Source organism: Equus asinus, chromosome 28 (genome assembly GCF_041296235.1).
Source record: "Equus asinus isolate D_3611 breed Donkey chromosome 28, EquAss-T2T_v2, whole genome shotgun sequence".
In the NCBI taxonomy this organism is placed as follows: Eukaryota; Metazoa; Chordata; class Mammalia; order Perissodactyla; family Equidae; genus Equus; species Equus asinus.
The window spans coordinates 49,775,978-49,798,588 of record NC_091817.1 but is presented as its reverse complement, the minus strand read 5'-3'; the positions used below and the strand labels follow the sequence as shown (position 1 = coordinate 49,798,588).

General features: G+C 58.9%; 1 protein-coding gene across 5 annotated transcripts in view; it reads right to left on the bottom strand.

Annotated features, from left to right (window-relative positions):
- Positions 1-22,611, bottom strand: part of ZNF469 (zinc finger protein 469) — a 315,902-nt gene that overhangs the window by 53,279 nt on the left and 240,012 nt on the right. Inside the window, exon 1 of one of the 5 annotated variants that reach the window (XM_044761790.2) lies at positions 3,922-4,167. The exons of the other annotated variants lie outside the window; for them this stretch is intronic. The gene's annotated coding sequence lies outside the window, so the exon portion shown is untranslated. Of the gene's footprint in view, positions 1-3,921; positions 4,168-22,611 lie in introns of those variants that run through there. 5 annotated transcript variants of the gene reach the window in all.

The window sequence follows — 22,611 nt, the reverse complement described above, 5'->3', positions numbered from 1 at the left end:
GAGGGCTGGGTGATGAGCAGGACACCCAGAGTCTGACGCCGGGTCGCAGCCCCCAACCCCTGCCGGCCGTCGCTGACCTCACTTTCTGGTTGGTGGCGGCTGACGCGCCCGCAGGCCCTCTGTGCAAGGAGGCAGGGCTGCGGCCCCAGAACATCTGGAGGCAGGAACTTGCAGTGCTAACCGCAGCTGGGCCCACGTCCCCCGGCACCTCTGGGGTGGGTCCCGCTGGCCCCCGCCCTGCTTCCCACCCCTCCCCAAAGCTGGTTTGGCGCTTGGGGCTGGGGTGGGGGTGGGGGAGGGATCCATAGGAGCGACGCTGACGCAGAAGAAAGCTGAGGGGACCTGGGTGCCTGACAACACTGATGAGGGAGGAGGGAGTCCCACCCACACCAGAAACCACAGACGCCCTGCTCTCTGGCCTCTGGAGGCAGCTGCCAGTGTGCACACATGATGGGGATGCATGGGAAGTCCTCAGGAGCAGGGACCATGGTCCAAGCACAGCCCACATGTCTAAAGTGGGGCCACCACTCATGCTTTGGGTACCTTTGGGTGTGAACACAGCCCCAGGATGTACTGAGCCTGGTGAGCAGCGTATGGGCTTGGCGTCCTTGTGCAGTGAACAACCTGCTCAACTGTACAGGCCCATCTCTTCTCCCACCTAGGGAAATGGTGGGCTTTTTGCTGACTTCACGGTGAGATTTAAGTGCAAGATTGCAATCAGTCCCCAAAGACAGCATCTGCCACCCCAGCCACGGCCACCAAGGCAAATGGTGTGGATAAACTAGCAGGGGAGAGGCCAAAGAACCAAGTCCTGGGCACCTGCAAAACCGTCTCACAGAGCTCACCCCTACCTTCCACTCCCCACCCTCCACCCTCGACCTTCCACCAAGCTCAGTTCAGCCCCTGATATGGAACAAGCGAACTGCAGCAGAGAACGAGGTTGCCATGCTCAGCGCTGCTGTCCCCAGCTCAGTGGGGATGGGGCTCTGAACAGGGGGACAGCCTAGCGGGAACACACACAGATGATGACAGGCAGGACACTGGAAGGGCCAAGGGCAGAGCAGAGGGAGGGGTGTTCTGATGGGGAGGTGGGACCACGTGGCGTGACAGGGCAGTGGCTGATGGGTAGAGAAGGGGGACAGGACACTGGGGGTCCAGGGCCGGAGGTCATGGGCTTGGGGTGGGAAAGGAGAGCCGGTGTCCTGTGGACGGACCACGAGGACTGTTGTGGGAGAGCAGGCCAGGCGGGCTGTGGCTGGCTGCCGACACAGCCCTCCAGCTCTGTCTGCAGCCGGCAGGGAAGTGGCCGCCCACCCTCTGCCGGCTCTTCCCTGCTGCCCACGTCTAGGACAAGGCACCACACCGGGGGGCCGGCCGGTGGGGCCGGGTGCTCTCCGGGGAGGACAGGAGAAGCGTGCCAGGCCCGGGCCGCAGATGCTCCGTACCCAGCCTGTCCCGCGGACCCTCGTGCGGGCTCCCGTTTCCCTGGGAGCAAAGTCGAGCTCAGGGACGTCGGCGACCTGCCCACACGGCTGCGAGCAGCTGTTTCTGGACCTGTGCTCTGAACCACTAGGCTGCCTGGCCCCGCTCTCAGCCCCTGGTTCTAGATGAGGAAGCGGATGGGTCAAGGAATTCTTGGTAAGAGTCAAAACCAGGAGGAGGGTGGGGGTGGGGCTTGGCCTCAGGGCTCCGGAGGGATCCACGGAGCAAACTGCTGTCAAGAAGCACATGCGTCCTTGGCACCATCAACGGTGGCAAGCCTCCAGAAGAAAGGAGGTGAAAGCAGTCTGCCTCCAGGCCACCCTGGTGTTCAGCAAATGTGAGGAAGGGGCAGAGACCCCTGGCCTTCTCCCGGGGAGTGGGGCAGGAAGGCGCCTGACCTGGAACGTCAAGTCAGAAAAGGCACAGGACCTGAAAAGATTCGGCTGAAAGGGGAAATAATCTCCATTAACATTCTGCAAAAGCAGCCGTGTGTAAGAGGCCACCTGAGGGATTGTGCGTTGCCCTAGGGGGACAGGACCAGAGGCGACAGGAACCACAGGTAGGAGGGGTTTCCATCAACCTGCAGCAGAGCTTTCTATAACTCTCCAGTGTGTTCCGGGGTAGCATCGCGCAATGGGCTGCTGTGACAGAGAGTGAGTTCCCTGTCGCTGGGGGTATTTAAGCAGACTCAGTAACCTGGAGGCAGGATCTGGTGGGGACTGAAGCAGTGATGAGGGGGTTGAAGTTCATGACCTCTAAGCTCTCTTTGACTCTCAAATCCTGAGACTTGCTGGCTTCCACACTGCCTGGAGCTGTGGCCCGCCTGGGGTCCAGGCACACGGGCCGCATGCCCTTCGGCTGTGCTTCCCAGGCCGAGTCACTGGAGGTCTCCCTCCAAACACCTGCTCTTCCTACTTGCCTCAAACACCCCCTCCCTCTTCCCACTCACAGGTGAGGCTCCCAGCCAGCTCTGCCCAGGGGGCTCTAGGACCTGCCAGGCTGGGCACATGGCACACAGGGCACACCCTCCCAGGCCGCCTTCTTAGAGACCTCCCTGGCCGCCCTTCCAAAAACTGTAAGGGACCCGGGTCCCAACCCTCCGTGTCTCCTAGCAAGCCGACATTTTACTTGTTTATCTTATTTCTATCAGGAAGGCAGGGGCTTTGCTGGGTCTGGGGGTGGGGGGAGGTGTCTGGGACAGTGCTGGGCACAGAGAGGGGTCAACACACACTCCTTCAACCAACGGGCAGACACGGACTCGAGTCTATCTTACTGCAGCTCACTAGCTGTGCAGCATTGGCCCAGTTACCCGACCTCTCTGACCCTCAGTTTCTTCATCTGAAGCACAGGGTACCACCTATCTCATGATAGGAGGATTAAGCGCAGTAACACGTGGCACAGTCCCTACATAGTACCAGTGTCTGCTCAAGCGCCGGGCCGAAGGAGTTAACGGCCTAAGCTGCCGACAGGGCGCAGGAGGCGACTGGGCAGCACAGCCCCCCACAGCCTGGCTGTGCCCTGGGCCTGTCACTCGAACCGGTTGCCGCCCGGGCCGAGGGTGCAGGGGCAGGGTCTGGGTGCCGCGGGAAGTCCCTGCGAGCCCGGCTGGCCTTCCCTTCCGGCCACCGCCGCGCGGCGCCGCGTCCCCACGGGTCCCTCCAGTCCAACTCCCTCGGCGCGCCGAGCCAGCCAGGGGCGCGGGCCGGGTGGGGGCGCCGCGTGGCCTCCCCGGCAGGAGCGCAGCGCACGGAGCCCCCGGCCTGCCCGAAAGACCCCACCCCGCCCCGAACACCACCTCCGCCGCCGCCCGGCCCGCTCGCGAGGTGCCGAGTGCCGGGAACCAGCACGCCCGGGGGCGGCCCGGAGGAGGCGGCGGCCGGGCTCCGGGACCAACTGCTCCGATCGGCAATGAATGAGCAGGCCCGTTACCGCGGGCGCCCCCGGCCCGCACCCCGCGCCCCCACAGCCCCCTCCTTGCGCCCCCCTCCCCGGAGTCCGGCCCTCGCTCCTCGGAACCCCCCGCCCGGCGGCCCTGGGGGGCATGCAGCTCTGGGCAGTTGGACTGCACTTTGCAAAGTGCCCCGAGGAGCTGGCCCAAACTCTGCAAACGGCGCTGGGCAGGGCTGGGCCGGGCCGGACCGCCGCGGCCCCCGCCGAGCCCCCGGCGCGCCCTGGCGTTTGCGGCGCTGCACGTCCCGGGCCCTGCCGGCGAGGTCGGGGGAGCCGGGCAGGGCGGCGCGGCGCAGCGAGGGCCGGGAGGGTGCGTCCGGCCTCGCCGCGGTGCGTCGCCGGAGGCGCCGGGGAGGGGACCGGGCCGAGGACGCGGCGGGGCGCGGGCAGCCAGGTGACCCCGAGGGACCGAGCCCCTAGTCCCTCCGGAAGCGCCTGAACCGGTGGCCCTGCGCCGGGAGCCGCGGCGCGCGGCGCGTCTACACTCACCTCCGGCTCCGAGGGCCCCGCTCCGCTCGCCGCGCTGGCGGATGCAATCGAGCTCCCGGAACGGCAGCGGCGGCCGGCGCCCGGCCCGCGCGCAGCCCCGGCGCTCTGCGGCGCGGAGGCGCAGTCCTCATCCCTGACCGCAGGCCCGCCCGGGCCGCGCAGACGGGCCGCCCGCCCGCCGGGCACCGAGCCGCCGCCGCCGCGCGCAGCGCTCTGCCCCTCCGGGGCGGGGTGTGGAAGGAGGAGAGCACCCTCCACCCGCTTCCCAGGTCCGCCGCCGGGCCGGCCGAGCCCTCTCCAGGCAAGCCCTCGCTCGGCCCGCGCTCCGCCGCCCCCTCCGCCCAGCCCCGGGTCGCCCCAGGCACCGGGCTGGCTGCAGTTACAAATTTCGCCCCTCGCCCCCGCCCCCAGCTATTTTTAGCACCCCTCTTCCCAGGTGTTTGTTTCCCGGGATCCACCCCGTGGGTGGGGGGCCCTGATGCGACAGGGATATAAGGCGGCAAACCCTGTGCCCGTGTGCCCGCTTGCCAGCCCACCCCAACCAGCTCCGCTGTGCCCTGAGATGCCAACAGCTGGATTTAGTGCGACTCTCAGAAGTGCTGGCATGGGTGTACCTCTGGTTTCCAGTCCATCCTCCATCTCTGTCCCCTCCCGCCTCCACCTCTCCAGCCCCCACTAGACATTTCCCCTTGTGCTTCTGGGGGAGGATGGGGGCCATACCACACCCAGTGCTGGACACCTGCTGGGGGGCCTCCAGCACTCAGAAAGCCCCCTGGGGGGAGGTCTCCTGTCTCCAAAGTGGGAGTTCACATCCCGTAAACCATAGCACCTCTGCTCGGCCCGTCCGGCCTCAGGCCCATCATGGATCTGCCTAGGGAATTCTGGAACACAGGTGGTGGGGAGTTGGGACCATGCAGGTCCTAGAGCTGGGGGTGGGGGGACTTACAGGTCATCTGCTCACAGAGGAGGACATGGAAGCCCAGAGGAGGCAAGGGACCTGCCAAAGGCAGCACAGCCCAGTGCGTGTGACGTCAGCTATTCTGGGTCAGGTGGGAGTGAGAGGCTGGTCCCTGGTGTGGACGTGTGGGTCTCCAAGATCAAGAGACACCCTCACGGGAGGCGTTGCAGAGGCAGCCCCTCCCCCACTCTAGGCAAACCCCAGGTTGGACTGGGAGCGCTTCTGAGAAGTGCAATCGTGGGCACTCTGCACTCTACAGAAAGGCGGCCTTCCAGAACAGTCCTTTGAACGGCGTTCCCCCTGAGAGCGTGGTAACTTACCCACGTTCAAGTTTCAGCCTCTTAGGAACAGCTTTATTATGTAAAGCAAGGTGTAGGTGGCAGGGCCTTTGGCCCCATCCTGCACGGGGGCTTGGAAAGGAGTGAAGGGCTCGCCCCGCCCGCCTGTGGCCTTCTGGGTCCACACCCTCGGGGGAGCTGTGGACTCTCCATGTAGGATTTACAATGAGCAAAAACACTCAGACCAGGGCCTTTTTCCTGGGGCTGCTCATTACAGCAACGGAAGGGGGTTCCGGCGATTGCTGCCAGCCGACTTGAAAACCTGCGCTGAGCGGGCGCCGGGCTAAGGAGCCCCGCCCAGCCCTGCTCGGCTCTCGGCTCACGTTCCCGGGGCATCATTCGTGGCCTCCGGGTCCTGGGATCGCCCTCTCCGTGGAAAGCGAGCCGGGAAGGGGCTCAGAGCCCCTTGAGTTAATTGGTATTTCAATCAAGTTGGTTTCTTAGAGTTTCTCGGGCCGGGGTCCCCTGGCTCAGACAAGGTTCCCAGAAGGTATTTCCTTCCTAATCCTTCCTACTGGGTCTATTCTTGTTTCTAAGAAAGGCCACAGTTTCAGAGCTCACCTGTGTGTGTGTGTGTGTGTGTGTGCACGCTCATGTGTGCGTCCTGCCCGTGGTACACCTGAGCTCCCCTTGGGTGCGAGCAGTGAGTTCTCTCTCATGAGCGCGTGGAAGCGACAGAAGCTCTCACTTAGTGTTGGCACCCACGACCACAGTCCTAAGAGCTGCCGGACCCCCGCCCACCTGGGCCGGATGGCGTCCCAATGGACAATTCCGACAGCCCTGGGAGGCAGGCCACTGTTCTTCCCATTTCAGGAGGTTAGAATGTGCCCAGTCCGCACGGCCTGCCTCTCCTGCCCCAGGGCCACCGTGCCACAGAGCTGCGAGCTCAGCCCTCCACGTCGGAGACCCTAGACAGCCCCTGAGCTCCTGTCCCTCCCTCCAGGCCCACCTGCTTTGGGAAACCCAGCGCTTCTCACCCAGGGCTGCCTCTGCCTCCCAGGAGACATCGGCAACTTCTGGGGACCTTTTTGGCTATCACGACCAAGCAGCTGCTATGGTGTCTAGCAGGCAGAGACCAGAGATACTGCTAAACCTCCTACAAGGCACAGGACAGCCCCGTGACAAAGAATTATGTGGCCCCAGATGTCAGTAGTGCCGAGCCAGAGAGCCCCAGTGTTGCTCGTCTCCTGGGAGCGGGGGCAGTCCTGGGCTCCGGATCCCAGCACCCCTCTGGCAGTGCCTTCTTCACAGCTCACAAAGCAGACGTGGAACCGCACCTACTCCTCCGGGAGGAGCTGCTGGACATGAGACCCCGACGGGGTGCTGTGCGGGAGCCGTGGGCTGGCAGAGTCCCGCCCCTGGGTGGCCCAGCTCCTGCCGTTGCTCTGAGAAGTAACAGAGCTGGGAGGCGCCTGGCTGGGCTAAACCTCCGCTCTCCATGAAGAGACGGCCCAGCAGGGGGCCTGACTCGACTTGCCCAAAGTCACAGATGTGGAGTCCAGCTCTCTGGCTCCCGGCCAGCCCGCACCGCCCGGGCCGAGGCCCACTGCTGGCCACCCTCAAGGGGCAGAGGCTCGCTGGGCCCCTCTGCGTGTGCCAGGAGAGCTGGTCAGCTCCTGAGTCAGCCCCTCGACTTTTGCCTGATGTCAAAATGAAACCGCTGACCCAAAGCCAGAGCGAGGGGGTGAGAAACCTCGGGCACATTCCAGGGACATGGTGTCACATGGCCGCTCCAGCCTGACACTGACAGGGCCTCTGCATGTGGACAGCACTCCATCCAGACAGCCTCGCACCTTGAAAGCAAAGCCCACCCCTGCCCGGTGTGCGGGTCCTCGCCAGACCCAGTGGGGTCCCCAAGGACAAGACTCTCATCCCTGGGCAACGAGACCTCCGACCTTGGACCAGGCCTGTGGCGGTGATGTGGGGTGTTGTGTGTTTAAACCCTGGAGGTTTCACAGCAAGTCTCGCCTGCGACCTCGTGGGCTTCCTCAGGCTCCTTAGCCCCATTTGCCAGATGGGTAAACTGAGGCTGAGGTGGCAGGGAGCCCCATCCTAAGGACACGGGAGTTAGTGGTAGAGTCTGTCCCGGGTGCTGGCTGCCTGCTTCTCTGCCTCCCTCTGGCCTCCTGGCCGAGTCTGGGGTGAGGGCATGGCAGCCAGTGGCTGCCTGAGCCCTTGGGGTGGGCCCCCGCTTCTCCCCCGGGGTCCTGGCCGGTTGAGCAGCCGTGTGGCTTTGGGGGCTCCTGTCACATGAAGATGCGCTTCAGCACACGTGACAGCAAGTATGGAAGTTCAGGGAACCCAAAGCCTCTCCAGGAACATGTGACCTGGCCCATCCAGAGCTCGTTATCTGCACTGGCCCCCAATTTCTAGAAAGTGGGTTCCAGGGAACCCACGTTAGGAACACGATCAAGTTGGTGAAATTGACCGATAGTCCGGGAACTCAGGGAGCCTGGCACAGGCAGGCCTGGCCTCCGTTCCAGGTGGCATGCTGCCAGCTGTGTGTCCTTGGGCAGGTCAGCAACCTCTCTGAGTTTCCACCTGCTCTTCCGGGAGTTGGCAGTAGTGATCCCCACCAATCAGGGAGGATTTGAGGGGCCAGGAGGGCAGAGCTGGCCCCCGAGACGCGACGGGGCAGCCTCAGCTCCTCCGGACAGTGGCTGGGGGTCTCTGAGCAGCAACAGTGGTGTCCAAGGGAGGGGGAGCCAGGGGTCTCACGGACGTGAGGGCCCTTGACAACGCTCAGCACCGGCCCTGCAGTGGCCCTCTCTGGCCCTGACCCTCCCCTATGCCCCTCAGGCAGCCGGGCCGGGGCTGGGGTGTCAGGAAAACACCCCTGGCTCCGGAGCACAGAGGGCAGGGGCCGGTGGAGATGCCCCACCCTCACCTGCATCGCTGCTGCGCCCCCGGTTCCGCCACAGCCCTGTGCAGCCGCCCGTGAGCACATCTGATCCTTGCTGGGGGCTCACAGGGTCTGCTGGGCTGGGTGGGCTCACCAGCGAAGGGGGGAGGAGAGGCAGGGAGGAAGGGAGGGACCTGAGAGTGGCGAGCGGGTGGGGCCCGAGCCGGGGAGCCGCTGTCCAAGGAGACATTCCAGACGGACGGTGGCGCATGACTCAGATGCCCAAAGAGGGACTGTTTCTGCCGCATCTTCCTGTCTCCAAATGGCCCCATCTGGGAGCAAAAAGACAGGAAAGGGGTGCCCAGACTGAGTCCAGCCCAGGCCACAGGACCCACAGCCTGGCAGAGGGTCTGGGGGTGCAGGACTTCCCGAGGCAGACCCTTCCCAGGGCTGACAGCCCACCTCGTGCCCTCCTCCCAGTGCCAGCTCTTCCGCCTCCAGGAAGCCCTCCCTGCTCTGCACCCTGGCTCAGGACTCCTATCTTTCCTGAGCTTCTCCCAGCAGGTCCAGCAGGCGGCTGGTGGCCCAGGTCCAAACCCCAACTCTGCCTTCTGCCAGCCACGTGGGCCTGAAACTCAGTTTCCCCATCTGCTGTGGTAACTCAGACTCTTTTGTGAATGTGCCGGGGCCCATGGGCGGCTGTCCACCTCCTGACACTCAGCCACAGCATCCCGCCTCAGCCTCTCGGGGGCCTTCAATATGGGAATCCTTCTAATGAAACGAAAACAGGCAGCAGGAACCCAAGCCAGCGGCCTGGTGTGTGAATGGGTCCTTTCAGGGGGCGGCCGCAGAGCGAGGGCCTGGGGTGGAGGTGCCGTGCTCGGCCCCAGGAATGGCAGTGCCCGGGCAGGCCCGGGGCAGTGAGGAGAGGGGCCGCAGCCTTCAGCTCTGACCTCAGGGCCTCGGGCCCAGTCTCCTCCCCCTCCGTGTCCTGGACACCCCCTGACACCACGCTGGGCAGCAGGAAAGGGGCCAGCCGTCCTTGGTCCAAATGCCACTGTCCTTGTTTTTTTCCTATAATTATGTCTCTGAGGGATAACTATGAATTTACATTTTGCTCAGCTCAGTCATTTATTCGGAGGCTGCGAGGAAGGCCCGGCTGTCAAAGGCGCATTGATGTGTGTTTTCGTGTTGCCGGGGTGACCAGCAAGGGCCCGCGGACACAACCGGCCCTTGTGGCCCGGGCGGCCTGTGAGCCGCGGTGCCCGCACCACCTGGCCTGTGTAGACGCCCCCGCTCCGCTCGCCATGAATGACTTCAGTGTGCGGAGGTTTCTTTTTCCATACCTGGCCACCGAAACTTCCAACATTCTTCTAGAGAAAATGTGGCATGCTGCCCTGGCCGCTTTCTCGCCGACCAGCTTATCCGTCCCCGTGCGGCCCACACCTATGCCGGCACTTCTTCCTCATGGCGACATTAGAAAGTCCTGCTTCCCTTTCTGCCACCTGCCGCTACGGCCTGACAACGGCTCCCTCTGGCTTCACGAGAACCAGGCAGCCCGTCGGAAACTCCTGCGTCTTGAAGAGCCGTCGACAGGCCGGCTGTGCGGCGCCGCTTTCCGATGGCCCCGGTGCATCCGGCCCGCAGAGCCAGCGGCCCCGGCTGGGCGCAGAGCCGGCAGGTCTGGGTCTGGAACCAGGTCCCGTTCTGGGTGTCAGCAGATGTTCAGGTGGCCCCAGGCCATCCCTGATGTCCTGACCGACCCTGCCAGGCACTGCCAGCACGCCACCTCTCGTCCTTCCACCGGAAGGACGCCTCCTTCAGGGAGAATGCCGGGATGGGAGTGGACAGCACCGGGTGGGTGGGTAGGCAGCCTGATCTCAACTCTGCATGTGTGTGGATACACACGTATGGATGCACATGCGTGAGTGTGTATACATGTGTGTATGTGTGTGAGAGGATTCATGTGTGCCAGTGTGTTTATTGATGTGGCTGTGTGTATGTGTGTACATGATGTTAGAGGGTGTGTGTGTGCACATGAGTATGCACATGTGTGCTTATAGTCATGAGAGAAAGCATGCATCTAAGTGTGTGTGTGTGAGAGCGTGTGCATATGTGAGTGTGTGTGAGCGTGTGCATATGTGAGTGTGTGTGTGTGAGAGCGTGTGCATATGTGAGTGTGTGTGAGCGTGTGCATATGTGAGTGTGTGTGTGAGAGCGTGTGCATATGTGAGTGTGTGAGAGCGTGTGCATATGTGAGTGTGTGTGTGAGAGTGTGTGCATATGTGAGTGTGTGTGAGCGTGTGCATATGTGAGTGTGTGTGTGAGAGAGCGTGTGCATATGTGAGTGTGTGTGAGAGCGTGTGCATATGTGAGTGTGTGTGTGAGAGCGTGTGCATATGTGAGTGTGTGAGAGCGTGTGCATATGTGAGTGTGTGTGAGAGAGCGTGTGCATATGTGAGTGTGTGTGTGAGAGCGTGTGCATATGTGAGTGTGTGTGTGTGAGAGCGTGTGCATGTGTGAGTGTGTGTGAGAGCGTGTGCATGTGTGAGTGTGTGTGTGAGAGTGTGTGCATGTGTGAGTGTGTGTGAGAGAGTGTGTGCATATGTGAGTGTGTGTGTGAGAGCGTGTGCATATGTGAGTGTGTGTGTGTGAGAGCGTGTGCATATGTGAGTGTGAGTGTGTGAGAGCGTGTGCATGTGTGAGTGTGTGTGTGAGAGCGTGTGCATATGTGAGTGTGAGTGTGAGAGCGTGTGCATGTGTGAGTGTGTGTGTGTGAGAGCGTGTGCATGTGTGAGTGTGTGTGAGAGCGTGTGCATGTGTGACTGTGTGTGTGAGAGCGTGTGCATGTGTGAGTGTGTGTGTGTGAGAGCGTGTGCATATGTGAGTGTGAGTGTGAGAGCGTGTGCATGTGTGAGTGTGTGTGTGAGAGCGTGTGCATGTGTGAGTGTGTGTGAGAGTGTGTGCATATGTGAGTGTGTGAGAGCGTGTGCATATGTGAGTGTGTGTGTGAGAGCGTGTGCATATGTGAGTGTGTGAGAGCGTGTGCATATGTGAGTGTGAGTGTGAGAGCGTGTGCATGTGTGAGTGTGTGTGTGAGAGCGTGTGCATATGTGAGTGTGTGAGAGCGTGTGCATATGTGAGTGTGAGTGTGTGAGAGCGTGTGCATATGTGAGTGTGTGTGTGTGAGAGTGTGTGCATATGTGAGTGTGTGTGTGAGAGCGTGTGCATATGTGACTGTGTGTGTGAGAGCGTGTGCATGTGTGAGTGTGTGTGTGAGAGCGTGTGCATATGTGAGTGTGTGTGTGAGAGCGTGTGCATATGTGAGTGTGTGTGAGAGTGTGTGCATATGTGAGTGTGTGTGTGAGAGCGTGTGCATATGTGAGTGTGTGTGAGAGCGTGTGCATGTGTGAGTGTGTGTGTGTGAGAGCGTGTGCATGTGTGAGTGTGTGTGAGAGCGTGTGCATGTGTGACTGTGTGTGTGAGAGCGTGTGCATGTGTGAGTGTGTGTGTGTGAGAGCGTGTGCATATGTGAGTGTGAGTGTGAGAGCGTGTGCATGTGTGAGTGTGTGTGTGAGAGCGTGTGCATGTGTGAGTGTGTGTGAGAGTGTGTGCATATGTGAGTGTGTGAGAGCGTGTGCATGTGTGAGTGTGTGTGTGAGAGCGTGTGCATATGTGAGTGTGTGAGAGCGTGTGCATATGTGAGTGTGAGTGTGTGAGAGCGTGTGCATATGTGAGTGTGTGTGTGTGAGAGTGTGTGCATATGTGAGTGTGTGTGTGAGAGCGTGTGCATATGTGACTGTGTGTGTGAGAGCGTGTGCATGTGTGAGTGTGTGTGTGAGAGCGTGTGCATATGTGAGTGTGTGTGTGAGAGCGTGTGCATATGTGAGTGTGTGTGTGAGAGCGTGTGCATATGTGAGTGTGTGTGTGAGAGCGTGTGCATATGTGAGTGTGTGTGTGAGAGTGTGTGCATGTGTGAGTGTGTGTGTGAGAGCGTGTGCATATGTGAGTGTGTGTGTGAGAGCGTGTGCATATGTGAGTGTGTGTGTGAGAGCGTGTGCATGTGTGAGTGTGTGTGTGAGAGCGTGTGCATATGTGAGTGTGAGTGTGTGAGAGCGTGTGCATATGTGAGTGTGAGTGTGTGAGAGCGTGTGCATGTGTGAGTGTGTGTGTGAGAGCGTGTGCATGTGTGAGTGTGTGTGTGAGAGCGTGTGCATATGTGAGTGTGTGTGAGAGTGTGTGCATATGTGAGTGTGTGTGTGAGAGCGTGTGCATATGTGAGTGTGTGTGAGAGCGTGTGCATATGTGAGTGTGTGTGTGAGAGTGTGTGCATATGTGAGTGTGTGTGTGAGAGCGTGTGCATGTGTGAGTGTGTGTGAGAGTGTGTGCATATGTGAGTGTGTGTGTGAGAGCGTGTGCATATGTGAGTGTGTGTGTGAGAGCGTGTGCATATGTGAGTGTGTGTGTGAGAGTGTGTGCATGTGTGAGTGTGTGTGTGAGAGCGTGTGCATATGTGAGTGTGTGTGTGAGAGCGTGTGCATATGTGAGTGTGTGTGTGAGAGCGTGTGCATGTGTGAGTGTGTGTGTGAGAGCGTGTGCATATGTGAGTGTGAGTGTGTGAGAGCGTGTGCATATGTGAGTGTGAGTGTGTGAGAGCGTGTGCATATGTGAGTGTGAGTGTGTGAGAGCGTGTGCATGTGTGAGTGTGTGTGTGAGAGCGTGTGCATGTGTGAGTGTGTGTGTGAGAGCGTGTGCATATGTGAGTGTGTGTGAGAGTGTGTGCATATGTGAGTGTGTGTGTGAGAGCGTGTGCATATGTGAGTGTGTGTGAGAGCGTGTGCATATGTGAGTGTGTGTGTGAGAGTGTGTGCATATGTGAGTGTGTGTGTGAGAGCGTGTGCATGTGTGAGTGTGTGTGAGAGTGTGTGCATATGTGAGTGTGTGTGTGAGAGCGTGTGCATGTGTGAGTGTGTGTGAGAGCGTGTGCATGTGTGAGTGTGTGTGTGAGAGCGTGTGCATATGTGAGTGTGTGAGAGCGTGTGCATATGTGAGTGTGTGTGTGTGAGAGTGTGTGCATATGTGAGTGTGTGTGTGAGAGCGTGTGCATATGTGACTGTGTGTGTGAGAGCGTGTGCATGTGTGAGTGTGTGTGTGAGAGCGTGTGCATATGTGAGTGTGTGTGTGAGAGCGTGTGCATATGTGAGTGTGTGTGTGAGAGCGTGTGCATATGTGAGTGTGTGTGTGAGAGCGTGTGCATATGTGAGTGTGTGTGTGAGAGTGTGTGCATGTGTGAGTGTGTGTGTGAGAGCGTGTGCATATGTGAGTGTGTGTGTGAGAGCGTGTGCATATGTGAGTGTGTGTGTGAGAGCGTGTGCATGTGTGAGTGTGTGAGAGCGTGTGCATATGTGAGTGTGTGTGTGAGAGCGTGTGCATATGTGACTGTGTGTGTGAGAGCGTGTGCATATGTGAGTGTGTGTGTGAGAGCGTGTGCATATGTGAGTGTGTGTGTGAGAGCGTGTGCATGTGTGAGTGTGTGTGTGAGAGCGTGTGCATATGTGAGTGTGAGTGTGTGAGAGCGTGTGCATATGTGAGTGTGAGTGTGTGAGAGCGTGTGCATATGTGAGTGTGTGTGAGAGTGTGTGCATATGTGAGTGTGTGTGTGAGAGCGTGTGCATATGTGAGTGTGTGAGAGCGTGTGCATATGTGAGTGTGTGTGTGAGAGCGTGTGCATATGTGAGTGTGTGTGTGAGAGCGTGTGCATATGTGAGTGTGTGTGTGAGAGCGTGTGCATATGTGAGTGTGTGTGTGAGAGCGTGTGCATATGTGAGTGTGAGTGTGTGAGAGCGTGTGCATATGTGAGTGTGTGAGAGCGTGTGCATGTGTGAGTGTGTGTGAGAGCGTGTGCATGTGTGAGTGTGTGTGTGAGAGCGTGTGCATATGTGAGTGTGTGTGTGAGAGCGTGTGCATATGTGAGTGTGTGAGAGCGTGTGCATATGTGAGTGTGTGTGTGAGAGCGTGTGCATATGTGAGTGTGTGTGTGTGAGAGCGTGTGCATATGTGAGTGTGTGAGAGCGTGTGCATATGTGAGTGTGTGTGAGAGCGTGTGCATGTGTGAGTGAGTGTGTGTGAGAGTGTGTGCATGTGTGAGTGTGTGTGAGAGCGTGTGCATATGTGAGTGTGTGTGTGAGAGCGTGTGCATATGTGACTGTGTGTGTGAGAGCGTGTGCATATGTGAGTGTGTGTGTGAGAGCGTGTGCATATGTGAGTGTGTGTGTGAGAGCGTGTGCATATGTGAGTGTGTGTGTGAGAGCGTGTGCATATGTGAGTGTGAGTGTGTGAGAGCGTGTGCATGTGTGAGTGTGTGTGAGAGCGTGTGCATGTGTGAGTGTGTGTGTGAGAGCGTGTGCATATGTGAGTGTGTGTGTGAGAGCGTGTGCATATGTGAGTGTGTGAGAGCGTGTGCATATGTGAGTGTGTGTGTGAGAGCGTGTGCATATGTGAGTGTGTGTGTGTGAGAGCGTGTGCATATGTGAGTGTGTGAGAGCGTGTGCATATGTGAGTGTGTGTGAGAGCGTGTGCATGTGTGAGTGAGTGTGTGTGAGAGTGTGTGCATGTGTGAGTGAGTGTGTGTGAGAGTGTGTGCATGTGTGAGTGTGTGTGAGAGCGTGTGCATATGTGAGTGTGTGTGTGAGAGCGTGTGCATATGTGAGTGTGTGTGTGAGAGTGTGTGCATATGTGAGTGAGTGTGTGTGTGAGAGTGTGTGCATATGTGAGTGTGTGTGTGTGTGAGAGTGTGTGCATATGTGAGTGTGTGTGTGTGAGAGCGTGTGCATATGTGAGTGTGTGTGTGAGAGCGTGTGCATGTGTGAGTGTGTGAGAGTGTGTGCATATGTGAGTGAGTGTGTGTGTGAGAGTGTGTGCATATGTGAGTGTGTGTGTGTGAGAGCGTGTGCATGTGTGAGTGTGTGTGTGAGAGCGTGTGCATATGTGAGTGTGTGTGTGAGAGCGTGTGCATATGTGAGTGTGTGTGTGTGAGAGTGTGTGCATATGTGAGTGTGTGTGTGAGAGCGTGTGCATATGTGAGTGTGTGTGTGAGAGCGTGTGCATATGTGACTGTGTGTGTGAGAGCGTGTGCATGTGTGTGTGTGTGTGTGAGAGCGTGTGCATATGTGAGTGAGTGTGTGTGTGAGAGTGTGTGCATATGTGAGTGTGTGTGTGAGAGCGTGTGCATATGTGAGTGTGTGTGTGAGAGCGTGTGCATATGTGACTGTGTGTGTGAGAGCGTGTGCATATGTGAGTGTGTGAGAGCGTGTGCATGTGTGAGTGTGTGTGTGAGAGCGTGTGCATATGTGAGTGTGTGAGAGCGTGTGCATATGTGAGTGTGAGTGTGTGAGAGCGTGTGCATATGTGAGTGTGTGTGTGTGAGAGTGTGTGCATATGTGACTGTGTGTGTGAGAGCGTGTGCATATGTGACTGTGTGTGTGAGAGCGTGTGCATGTGTGAGTGTGTGTGTGAGAGCGTGTGCATATGTGAGTGTGTGTGTGAGAGCGTGTGCATGTGTGAGTGTGTGTGAGAGCGTGTGCATATGTGAGTGTGTGTGTGAGAGCGTGTGCATGTGTGTGTGTGTGTGAGAGCGTGTGCATGTGTGAGTGTGTGTGTGAGAGCGTGTGCATGTGTGAGTGTGTGTGAGAGCGTGTGCATGTGTGAGTGTGTGTGTGAGAGCGTGTGCATATGTGAGTGTGTGTGTGTGAGAGTGTGTGTTCACACACGTTTCCTCTGGAACTCAGGATCCCTGAGTGGAGGGCAGGGCTCCATCTCGCTCAGGTGCAACCTCAGTGTCCACACGGGGCTGCACACAGAGGCTCGTGTCTGAATAAATGAGCCCACGAGGAGCTGGAAGACACGGGAAGGAGCCCTGTGAGAGGAGAGGAGGGCCAGGCCCATGTGTCACTGATTGCGCTTCTGATGGTGACGGTTCACCAGCTGCGGACCATGTGGCCCGGTGGCGGTGGAGGGAGGGGACGCTGTGAGAATGTCACAAGCTCACTTTCCTTAGTCCTCTGGACTCGCCCAAGCTGGGGAGGGGCCCAGAGGCTGCTCTGAGAGGCAGCGTAGCCAAGTTCTGGGTTCAAATCCCGCTCTGCCTCTCACCAGCAGGCCTTGGCAAGCGGCCTTCCCACTTGCCTCAGTTTCCCCGTCCCTGGCCCCTTGTCGGTGACGGCATCCAGCCCTCAGAATCTGATGGGCCATGGTCAACAGCATCTTTCCTGGGGGCCTTACTTTCCCCATCGTTCTTCCACAAACGTCCCCAGTGGCTGTGACTCACAGCTCACAGTCAGAACAGCCCCGAGAGGGAAACCACTGCTCCACCTCGAGTCTGCTGCAGCGGCCCGGCCTGTCCTTCCTGGGACTTGTACCCACTGGGTCTCCTGGCCGGGCCCGGCCTCAGGCCTCCTGTCCCCAGGGGGTGCTCAGGGTGTGATGACACAGAGCGCAGGGTCCCAGTCCCACAGCCACTTGTCCCCAGAGCCAGGGAAGATCAGTTTGTCTCCTGCATCACCCCAGACCTTCCTGCTTGTCCACACCTCAGTCACCCAGGGTCCTCGGGCCACTTGGGGGGCACGCACCTGTGGAGGGCTGCCCGCTCTCCCGGCTGCCTGCCTGAGTGCAGTGGCTGGGATAGTGGGCTTTGTGGGCGTCCTGTGGGCGTGGCACCTTGGATTGGCTGAGAGGTCTTCTCGGAGCTCTCAAATGAACCCTCGGGACCGCAGGCCCCATGCTGACATCTGTGCTGGACACTGGGTGGGAGTGAGGTGGGGCAGCAAGTTTACAGCCGATGGCTGTGCCCCGACCCTAAAGAGGCCTCTCGTCCAGGCTCCTCGTTACCCCTGGTCCTCCAGGGTTCTCAGCCGCAGAACCTGGTGTGCTCGCCACTCCTGGCTCTTGCTCTCGTCTCTCTGCTGCGTCCTGCCCACTGGCCTCCGGCCTCACCTGCGCGCCCTGCTCCTGTGGCCCTGAGCCTGGCCTCTCCTCCTGGCCCGACGCCGTTGCTGCCTCTACACCACACCTTCCCGGGAAAGAGCAGGACAGTTTGTCTGTAAGTCCATCCCTGGGCATCCCCTTCTAGGGAGGACCCCGGGGGCTACAGAGACTCTGGAGAGCAAAGCAAACCACGTGCAACCTTGCTCTGGCCTAACCTGGCCATGACGGGCGTCCCTGGCCCTCCCTGTCCCAGGCCACGTTGTCCACCATGGGGGCCAGTAGCCACAGTGGCTGTTTTCATTCAAATTAAATAAAAGTGGGAACTCAATCCCGCAGCCGCACCCACCCAGCTCAAGCGCTCAGGGGCACGTGTGTTTCGTGGCGCCATGCCGGACGGTGTGAGAGGACGTGTCTCTATCACCACGGGCAGTGCAGCTGACCTGCTGCTTGGAGAGGCACCGTGCGGTGCAGTTGTAAGAGGCACTAGAAATTTCTGAGTGTTGCACCGTTTGCTCTTCCCCTTTATTTTCTGTAGTTAGCAAGAAAACAGACACACCCCTACAAAACCTCTGCACTTTACCCAATGACCCTGCCCTTGTCTCTTGAGGCCCCGCCCCTTCCAGTGGCCGCGGCAGAGGAAACACTGAACAAGTGAAGGGTCAGCACGTGGGCCGTGCTCCGTCCCAGCGCCAGGGCAGATGTCATCAGTCACCGGCTTTCTCGGCCCGGGCCCTTCCGTCTCCCCGCCCTTCTCCACCGCACCTCCCAGGCCGCCTTCCACGGATGGGAGCTGGCACCTGACCCTGCTCACACCTGGGCCGAGGCTGTCACCCTGCAAAGGACCTCAGAAGAACTGTGCACACTGCCAGGCCTGCCTTGGGAACACAGAGCACTGACTGTCGCCTGTGTGCACAGTCCTGGCGCCTTTGCCAGGTTTGTGTGAACGCAGCTGGTTCCCGCGCTTTGGGGCCCTGTGCTGGCTGGGCATTTCACTGCCAGGCGTGTGCTTGGAGCAAACGGACATTTACATGTCTTGCACCTTCTGGACACACGGGCACCACGCCATGGCCAGACCTGCAGGCCCAGCCTGCAAGCTTCCGGGGCACTAGTGCAGCCCCTCAGAACGCGGTCGCACCCTTGTCCCAGCACAATCACACGTGGTCATTTTTACTGAAATTCTGAATTTTTTACTGAGATACTGTGCAGGAGTTGCAACGGTGGGCTGGTGTCTGTGACAGCACTGCGTCCTCTCAAAATGTCCACCAGCAGCGCCGGGCCTTGTCAGTTCCCACCCCTGCTGACCAGCTTCTCATGGCTCCCTGTGCCCAGAGGACGACATGCACACTCGGGTGGGGACTCAAGGCCTTTCCCCACCCGGCCCCAAGCACACCCCTAGTCTCAGTGCCTGTCTGCCCTCTTCCTCCTCCCTGCCTTTCCCACCCGATTCAGGCCACACTACGCTGCTCCGTGTTACCCTAAATACGTCTCAGTCTCCCACGCCTCACTCACTCTGCGTTTGATGTTTCTTCTTCCTGGAAAGTTCTCTTACCTCCTGCCAACTTTGCCAGCCCAGTAAACTCCTATTTATCCTCCAAGACCCATGGAGGTCACCTCCTCTATGAAGCCTTCCTGTAGACACTGAGATTGTGGTGTGTATACTTCATACTGTGTGCTACACCTCTCTGTGCATTGGCCGCTTCTGCTGGACATCAGGATGCCAGGTATCCCTCATTTTTGTATACCCCACGCCTCAGGTGGTGCCTGACCCCATGCAGTGCCCCATGCATCCACGATGCTCTAAATCCATTCCTCCCCACACAGCCTTCCCTCAGCCTGAAATGCTCTCCTCTGTGACACTTGAAGCCCCTTCTCTCTTTTAAAACCTGCTCAAGATGCCCCCAACTCCAGGGAGCCCTCTGTGCTTAACGTCAGTGTGATCATGTGACATGACAGTTGCACAGAGCGTCTGGGAATGCCAGCACCAGAAAGTCTCTTGGGGATGGTCTGGCGCAGCCTTTGTGTTTTACAGATGAAAAACCAGAGACCCAGAGAGGGAGAGACAGCTTGAGGCACAGCTGGGTGGGCCCAGCTCTCCTGAAGGGGCTTTGTGTTTTGCATTGAGCCCTCTGTGGCCTCCCGTTCAGCCCCAGGCAGCCTGACACCCCTGTCCTGCTCTGCCGCTCTCCAGGGGCCCTTGCTTCATTTCACTCCCCCCAAACCTCCTTACATGTTCCCGTTGCCACAGTGAGACACTCCCACAATCTGTACACCAGGGAGTTGCTGTGTCCCCAGCAGAGCATGACTGTGGGCAGTGGAGGAGGGCAGCTGTGCCACCTGCCTGTTGTGTGACTTTGGACAAGTTGTGTTTCCTTTCTGAGCTTCGGTTTTCTCCTTTGAAAAATGAGGATAATATATGGAAACTACCGTTAGTGGTTGTCCTGGTGAATCAAGGAACTGATGTATGTAAAGTACTTAAAATGGTGCCTGGCACAGAGCCAATGGACTGCGACCATCATTGTGTTGTGATGCTGAGGTGATGGTGATGATGTTGGTGGTGATGATGATGGTGATGGTGACGATGGTGGTGGTGATGATGATGATGGTGATGATGGTGATGATGATGATGGTGATGATGGTGATGATGGTGATGGTGAGGATGGTGATGGTGGTGGTGGTGGTGGTGGTGATGGTGGTGGTGGTGATGATGGTGGTGGTGCTGATGGTGACGGTGGTGATGATGGTGGTGATGATGGTGGTGATGATGGTGGTGATGATGATGATGGTGAGGATGGTGTGGTGGTGAGGATGATGGTGATGATGGTGAGGGTGGTGGTGGTGGTGGTGGTGATGGTGAAAGTGATGATGACGTTTCACTACTTCCAAATTCTCTCCTTCGCAGAAAGCTCCTGTTTCCTGCCTGCCCTACTTGTGACATAGAACTTGGCAGAGGTGCTGAGCTCTGGGTGGGTGGCGGGCACAGGACTGTGCATGAAGGGAGAGAGCTCACTCACAGGAATGGACTGGGCACAGGGTCTTGAGTGACGTCGGCTACATTGCCTCCCCCATGGGCTCTGGTTTCCCCATCCGTGAAACAATGGGTTTGCACTGGCTGGTGACTAAAGGGTCCTTCTGGGTGTGAGGTTGCCTGCCATCCAGTTTTGTGTTACTGTATTACCAAGCGCTTTTCCAGGGCTGGGTCCTCCTTCCTCCTTCGCACATTTGTGTTTTCTGCCGCTGTTTCAACAAAGCCTGTCTTGGTTATGCCTTCACCCAGACTTCAGCAACGAGAAGGTGCCTGACATGTGCAGACGGTTGCATGTGTGTATGTGTGTGCACACGCACAGCAGACCCCTGACATCTCAGAATACGTACACCGACGCCTCCCAGATGCGCAAAGTAAGCATAGCAAATGCATTGACTTCACGAGAACACACAGTCAGCTCCAGTGTGGACCCTGGGCACCGGCTGGGTTCACTCACTGTCACACAACCCAGGAAGAGCAGGAACCAGGAGTGCCATGTCTCCAAAGCCAAGCTTACTCCGCAGGTGACTGTGAGTGCGTTTCAGCCACGGCACGACTTTCTGCTGCAGAACTAGACGAGCTGAATTTACATCCACCTCCAAGAAGCGTGGCTGGGGAGTTTGGCAAGTCCCCCTGCTTGGAGCGGAGGTTGCCTCCTCTGTCATGTGGATAATCAGTCCTGCCTGGCCTCTCTCACGAGGTTGTGGTGGCCATCAAGCCACTGGACACGCCCCAAGTCCTCTGCGAACCGCCAGGTCCATGTGAGTGTGAGGCTGATGGCGTCTGCGGGCAGCTGTGTGTGGATCTGGGACAAGTCAGCGCCTCCGAGCCTGGACCTTCCCCCGGGCTGTGTCGGGGAGGATGAGGGCTAAGGTTGACCAGCACTGGCACGCGGCAGGAGGTCAGAAATTCCACGCCTTCTCATTATTATTATTATTAATTGTTGTTACACACAGACTAAAGAACTTGCTTCTCTTAAAAAGTATAGAAAGGGACCTGTGATGTCTTCAAACGGACATAAGCGACTTCAGCTCTGCCAGAGCAGATGCTTCTAAAACAGGCCACATGTTGTGGGGCTGGGAGCCCACACCAGCGCTGTTCTCTGGGCATGTTGGGGATGAGGGCTGGGGGCTGGTGTGACTGTCCCCTATGAAGATTGTCTTGTCCCCAGCCTGTCTTCCTGTGGCCAGGGCCCCGAGTGAGCTGGCTCCAACTCAAGGGCTGTGTGGGCGGGGGCTGAGCGGGGGGTCTGGTCGTCCGAGAACACAGAGGGTTTCTCTGTCACAGGGCCTCCCAGGGCAGGACATAAGGGGCATTATGCTGAGCTGGCTCCAGCCCCGGGCAATGGCTTCTTTTTTTGAAGCAGGGGACTAAATGTTTGACTGCATGCAGAAATGCATGATTGGAGCAGCCGCAGGAGCTGTGAGTTAGAAGCCGAGGGCATAGGGAGGACCCGGCGAGCGCTCAGCTCCTTGGCTGGGCCGGGCTGTGTGCAGGTGGCTGCAGAGACTGGCCTCCAGGGCTGCGGGTCCAGCGGGTCGGCTGTCCAAATGGACCTGGCCCGGGCGGTGGCTGTATGTCGTTGGATTTGGAGGGAAATAGATTCCCACGGGGTCTGTGGTCAGGGGAGGCCCAAGTCTGGGCCCTGAGGCTTCTCAGCTGTGCAACCCCTGGGCACGCCCCTCCTTCTCCAGGGACAAGGCGTGAGTGGGTACAGGCGGACTTGGGGTGGCGGTCCCAGTGTGTCCCATGGAGCCAACTGCTCTAGACTTGGGTGACCTTGGGTGCATTCTGAACTCCCTGGACCCAGTTTCCTCCTCGGGGTGACCTCTGGGTGACTGTCCCCACCTCTCAAGGAGGGTTGAGGAGCACGGGACAAGGCCGGGGAGGACTGGGCACGGAGCCTGTGCTCTGCAGACCCTTGGGGACACCCGCCCTCGGCCCAGTGCTGTTCCAGGTGCTGGGACACAGCCGAGACGGACTCCCTGTCCTCATGGCGAACTCCCCAGGGCTCACTCTCTTCCCTCCTGGAGGAAGGTGGAGCCGGGACAGGTGGGCCCTGAGCTCCTCAGCCCGGAGTCACCAGAAGCTGGGGTCTCAGGTCTCCTTTCTGAGTTCTCAGACCCGACGGAGCCTGGCACAGAGATCTCTGTCATCTCTCTGTGGAGACTTCTCTTTCCATTCACCAGGAGACAAGCACAGTACAGTGGGTTAGGTTGTGTCCCCTGAAAGAAATGTTCAAATTCTAACGCCCGTGACCTGGGGACGTGGGCTTGTCTGGAAACAGGGTCTTTGCAGATGCCATCAGGTTAAGATGAGGTTGCGCTGGCCTAGAACGGGCCCTGATCTGATGACTGGCGGCCCTATAAGAGGGGGATTTGGACACCGACTCAGGGAAAAAGGCCATGTGACCGTGGAGGCGGAGGCCGGAGCCCAGGGATGCCTGGGCCCCAGGAGCGGGACGAGGCAGGAAGGACCCTCCCCTGGAGACTCCGGAGGGAGCACAGCCCTGCAACGCCTGGATTTTGGGCTTCTGGCCTTCAGAACT